The sequence below is a fragment of the Trachurus trachurus genome, assembly GCF_905171665.1.
Source record: "Trachurus trachurus genome assembly, chromosome: 10".
NCBI classification, from domain to species: Eukaryota; Metazoa; Chordata; class Actinopteri; order Carangiformes; family Carangidae; genus Trachurus; species Trachurus trachurus.
This window is the reverse complement of record NC_139894.1, coordinates 13,389,300-13,395,786: the sequence shown is the minus strand read 5'-3', so window position 1 is coordinate 13,395,786 and position 6,487 is coordinate 13,389,300. Positions and strand designations below refer to the sequence as shown.

Here is a 6,487-nt window from a genome sequence, read left to right as displayed (position 1 = left end):
GGGCAGTGCCCAAATGAAGTTTGTCCAAGTGGAGTTGCCGTAGGCAGCTGTCCAAGATGGCGGCCGGTCTGCGCATGCGCAGACCAGTTTTGTCACGGATCCGGTAGCGTCGCAGATCGGGTAGCGACAGGCCGTTTAGCACATGAGCTAGGCTAACGCTAACGATGGCTAGGCTAACGCTAACGACCGTTATGCTAATACAGCTAACGGTCTATTGTTATGCTAATAACGATAACGGTCGTTATGCTAACGCTAACGGTGGATCGTTAAGCTAATAACGCTGACTACTATAGCATGAGACTAGCGTGAGAGACAGGACCTGAGAGTAACCAGAGTTTTTGTGTTTTCTAATCAGAGTAAAGTATGTGGAAGCTAACGTTAGCACATGGAGATAGACGGTCTGAAGAGGAGCCTTGCTCTCATGGAGGTGCAGACGTTCCTAAGGGAGGCCAACATCATTACTGTTAAGGTAAAGTTATGTGTTACTGTGTTTGTGTGGAAGAGGGAAAATACACCGGCCTAAAACTGCCTTGTTCAGATATCCATGTAGCTACTTCTGTCCATTATCATTATTACTGAAGTGTTACATGAGTTCATTTTGTGTTCAACATATACTATATTTGTACAGAACCATCCCATCCTTAGTTGTACACATTTTTAACACTACAAAATCATTTTACCTTCTCCTCAGCATGGTGCAGCTGGAGAATGCAAGGCAGCCTACTTTGCAGGAATGTGGCATGGCCAGTACATCTTCAGCGTTATCAACACTCAGCTTCAGTGAGTACATTTAAATTGATAGGCTTCTGAACTGGTGCTGCCATTAGCCTAAATGTTTTTGTTTCTTCATACCTGTCAAATATTTACATGGCCACATCAATAATTATGTCTCCCATTTATGTCTACTACCCTATTATCTGGAGTTCCTTAAGGATAAATCCTCGGAACTATCCTTAAAAAAATACATCAAAATCACTGATTTAATGTCAAATCCAAAGGATTGTGTGTTTTCAGCTGTAGCCTCCACAGTTTCTCCCTCAATCTCTCTCAATCTATTAGATCTGCTAAATCTGTTAACTGTTTTAAGCGCCTCCTGAAATCATATTTATTGGTTGGCCTTTCTATTAGATTTTTTAAACCTACTCTTCATTCACCATTTTTTTTTTTTCTGTTCCAACTTCTTTTATTAATGTTTTGTTTGTTGTTGTTGTTGCTGCAGGAAGCACTTTGCAACAGTGTGCTATATAATAATAATTATCATTATCATTAACAATGTTTTCTTTGTTGTCTTTCTTTGTCTGGTTGCAGAGAGGTTCATGCCAGTCCACAGTAAACACCTGATTGAAGACTGCTGGTGAATTTTCAAGCAGGAATGATGACAACACCTGCCCAAAGTTTCTTCAACATTGTACCATGTCTGTATGAGACTCTGTCCCACCTGTCTTCAGTCAAGTCTGGACCCAATGACTCAAACACCAGTCTTGTCAAGGCTAATTAGAGGTAAGCAATGGTTTATGTCAGTGTAGCAAATGAGTAGATGCAAGCACAACTCAAACTTCACTCAATCGATCTCCCACAAATGCACGGTGCCAACAGCTTCATACAAACATACAGTAGAAAAAAAATCAGTATTACGGACAGGATTCAGGATTTTGGCTGCAATTCGACAAGGGTGAAACAAATACTGATGATCATTTAGTCCTGAAAAGTGACAGTTTCTACCTTTTACACTAATACAATAAAATAAATGAAATACTCCTGATGACCTGCAAAACTATATTCCAGAGTGCTGGTTTCATTCTATGTATAGCTCATTGGAGCTCAGTTTAACAACAGAAGGCTGAATTTATCTCTGTAGGCACCATGCTCAGGCACTGCATCAATCTAACCTTTGCTTTGTTTCTGTTTTCTGGCTGCAGAGAGGATCATGCCAGTCTACAGTGGACACCAAATGGACAATATATGAGTCTTCAAGCAGAACTGGTGACTGCTGGATGCTTTAAGTTCCAGTTTCTTGAACACCATGTATATGTTAAGAGCCCTCTTCAGCCAAGTCTGGACTCAGTGACTCATTAGTGTTGATCAACACAGGGCAAGTGGCTCCTTTTTTCATTATGTTTATTTCTTCTATCATGGACTATCCTTCTTCATATGTATGGACACACACTGTCTTTTCAAGATGTCAACACTGCCTTGTGAGTATACTGGACAAGTTCTGTTTTTCACAGAGAATGTGTATATGCAAAGAGAGGTTCTTAAAGTTTATCAATTATAGTCTGTACTTTGGTTTACAATGGGCTTAAAGGACAATTCCAGGCGAATTCAACTCGGGGGTGTATTTTCCTATCATTTTAGGTCTAAAAGAAGGAATCTGAAGATTTTCAGTTTAATCGCTCCCGTTTTGCAGTAGTTGCGTCTGTTCCCGCATCGCCACGGCAGCGATGAATGGGAGTGGATGTAAGTTCCGCTGTTTAGGCTGTTTACAGCCCTCAAAGCCGCAAATTTTTCCCACAGACAGCGTCAGATGGCTACTCAAACATGCACCGAGAAGTTTATTTAAGCAACAGGGTTCGACAATAACGGTTGCCCGATTGCCCGGGGCAAGTAAAAATTACCGGCGGGCAGGTAGAACCTGCGCGGACTTGCCCGGTCGGGCAAGCACCGACTCAGATTTTATTATTTTTTATTTTCGGACGTTTTATGCATTTATTTTGAAAGGACAGCTGGAGAGAGACGGGGGGAGAGGGAGCGAGTGAGAGGGGGGGTTGACGCGGAGCAAAGGCACTGTCAGGTGGGATCGAGCTGGGTCGCTGCAGCGGGTGCTCTACCAGGTGAGATAGGCTGTACGTTGCTCGCGGCTGGCTGTATTTAATCGGCGATTTCACCGAGCATTTCACTGACGGTGAGCGGCCTGACGCTGCTTCATTAACGCCGCCGCTGTTTCAGACTCGGGGCAGACGCACGCAACAGTCACCCGTTACCGTTTAGTTACCATACCGACGAGCTAACGTGTCCTATCCTGTTGTCAATAAACACACGTGGAGACGGCGCTTCAAACAGGGGTGTGAAACATGCGGCCCGCGGGCCAAAACCGGCCCAACAGTGGGTCCAGTCCGGCCCTCAGCAAGTGTGAAAATTTTAAATTGCACATATTTTTATCAAGAAATTTCAGGTGGTTCATAATATGTTTTGTAAAAGGATAGTTCATTAACTGTAAACATCTTAATAATGTACTAAAACAGAGGAAAAATAAACATTTTAAAATAGGCTATATGTATAGGCTATCATGCTATTGCTTTACTGGTTAGGCCTACTTGAGATCAAATTGTGCTGTTTGTTACCCCTGAACTAAATTGAGTTTGACACACATGATTGGCTGTTTGCCTGTCACTGTTGTTTCAATGTCCCACATCCTTGAGTTTTACAGGGGCAACTCAATAAACTAGAGTAACATGGAAAAGTCTAGGCTATTTCCAGTAGTTCAAGTCAAATGGCCCCAACCAAGTATTGAGAGCATATAGATGGACATGAACATTTTCATATTAAAAAATATTTTTTAAATTGGTCTTTTCTAATATATATATATTTTTTAGATACTGCATTAATACTGAAGCTAAATTGTCCACTGCAGCATGTGAATGCAATGAAAAGAATAAAATCTGACTGGAGGAGCCAGCTATCTGTTAAAATGTTGTCCAGGTTAATGTTTTTAGCCATTAAAAGGCCCTTCAGTTCAAGATTTCAACTGTGATCGGGCATTAAACAGGTGGCTCACCTGTTCAGATAGGGCATGGAGGGTGTAACTGCTACTGGTCAAATAATGTGAAATAGCAGTTAATTTTACATGTCTGCAATGATTGCCATTTAAATGCAATTATAGATAATAATAAATACTGCTTTCTGAAGAAAGAAGTGTTGTGTATAGTCAACAGGAAGGATTTTAGTAAGATATAAGTCATGAGCGAAAGTATGCACCACACAACCAGAAAAAAAAACCTAGGCAGGGCAAGTAAGAATTTAGATGGGGCAAGTAGACTTGAAAAGTACTTGCCCGACAGGGCAAGTACGAAAAAACCTTAACGTCGGACCCTGAGCAAGCAAGCCGACATGTTTGTAAAACTAGATCTAATTCAAAGTCTCCCGGAGTCTCGCGCGAGACCCAGTTGCCGTGCTCGGTGTGTTCAGGTGCAGTAGGAAAGCTACAGTTTGTGTCATAAACACAGGAATATCAACTCTTTACTTGCTTCAAGTAAAAAAAAACTTCTCAGCGCATGTTTGAGTAGCCACCTGACGCTGTCTGTGGAAAAAAATGTACACTTGAAGCAAGTCAAGAGTTGATATTCCTGTGTTTATGACACAAACGATAGCTCCAACTGCACCTGAATACACCAGCACTGCAACTTCGGGCTCGCGCAAGACTCTGGGAGACTTTGAATTAGATCTAGTTTTACAAACATGTCGGCTTGCTTGAAGTAAATAAACTTCTCGGTGCATGTTTGAGTCTCCATCTTACGCTGTCTGTGGAAAAAAATTGCGGCTTTGAGGGATGGAAACAGCCTAAACAGCGGAACTTACATCCACTCCCATTCATTGCTGCCGTGGCGATGCGGGGACAGACGCAACTACCGCAAAACAGGAGCGATTAAACTGAAAATCTTAAGATTCCTTCTTTTAGACCTAAAATGATAGGAAAATACACCCCCGAGTTGAATTCGCCTGGAATTGTCCTTTAATTGGTTATTTCCTTAATAATTTACCATTTGCATTTTCTGACTGTAAAATCTACGCCAACAAACTGTAATTCCATTATGTGTTGTACCGTATTTTTTACGGTGAAATTCTGGCAACCACAGCTGCCAGTATTTTACCGTGAATTTTGCAATAAAATACCGTACTATATCTTACAGTTTTACCGTGTTTTTTCACTGATGGACTGTAATTAGGTTTACAGTATATCCGTTATTTTTAAAAGAATTTACCGTAAACAGGTTTATATTATAACTGTTATTTTTACAGCAAATTACCGTAAACAAATAACAGTTCTCTACTGTGAAATTTACGGTTGCCAAAACAGCATACCGTAATGTGTAATACATTGTGACCGTATTTTCTACGGTAAAATTCTGGCAACCACAGCTGCCAGTATTTTACCGTAAATTCTACGGAATTTTTTTTACAGTGTAACTGTCATTACTGGGGTGAAATGCTAAACTAATGTAGCAGCCTGAAAAACATCTTAGCAACCGATTGTCTATTTACACAGTGACCCAAAATGCAGCAATATTAAAATTTGTCTTGTTTTTGTTTTCACGTGTAACCAGGGAACCAAAACAAAGGGCTGAAAGATAATAAAACACTGAGTAGGCTTAACGAGATAATTCAATATGAGTTAGCCACTTTGTATAAACTTAACATAAGAAGAATTTCTAAACTTGGTAGGTGTAGCTTTAAACTTTAAATCCTAATGTATATGTATGAAACTATTTCAGCATGCTCTGCCCTCTAGTGGCCAGAGAGATGCACAGGAAGGTTTTTTTTTATAAAAGCAGCCAAAAAACTCAGGATACTATGATTTACAGATACGGACTGTGTGAGCTCACTCTCAAACTCTCAAACACAATTTTAAACCTATAACACCAGCGCTACATGGGCTGCACTCCTACACACACGTAGCTGCACATACTGACAGACTCACTCACACACACACACACACACACACACACACACACACACACACACACACACACACACACACACACACACACACACACACACACACACACACACACACACACACACACACACGTGAATCCTCTGAACACCTCCTCCAATATTTCCAAACTGAATTTTGTTATTAGTGTTTGACTCCAGATTGCTCATCAACCGGCCTCTATTCAGCGATGCAATTTAGCTCATCATCATCATCATCATCATCATCATCATCATCATCATCTCAGCCATCACTGCCCCCATCCCAATTAAGGCTAATTACACATGAGGAAGACATCAAAACAAACGCGACTGTTCCTTTAAATCTTCACCCGTTTAATTTGTTTTGAGTGAGAGGGGGTTCAAGAGAGACAGACTGAAAGAAAGAAGGCGAATTCACACTTTAATAATTAAAAAAAACAACAACACACACACACACACATAAAGAGTGACACGCAAACCGACACTCCCCTTCTACACAAGCAGCAACACTGACTGACTGACTGACTGAGTGAGTGAGTGAGTGAGTGACTGACCAGAGCTGTCCAGCTGCCTGAAGCAGAGAGAGCCTTTGCTGTGTGGATGTGTTCAGCCCTCTGTGGACTTGGTGGGAGGGGGGAGAAGTTTCCCCAAAGACAAGCTTGGATCACTGAGAGAGACGATGCCTTCCTCCTCTAACCCACTCTCACTAGCTGCTCAGTGGATTTGCTGATTCCCGAAATTATTTTTCCTTGCAAGTTTTATTCGGCGGGACTGAGGAGAGATTTTTAGCCAGAGG

The 6,487-nt window shown here is 41.4% G+C and overlaps 1 long non-coding RNA gene across 1 annotated transcript; it reads left to right on the top strand.

Moving 5' to 3' along the window:
• The first annotated feature begins 439 nt into the window (after positions 1 to 439).
• Positions 440 to 2,338, top strand: LOC310992582. The gene is made up of 4 exons (XR_014595700.1): positions 440 to 469; positions 692 to 780; positions 1,309 to 1,500; positions 1,920 to 2,338. It is a non-coding gene; the product is annotated as an uncharacterized lncRNA (long non-coding RNA).
• Positions 2,339 to 6,487: the final 4,149 nt, after the last annotated feature.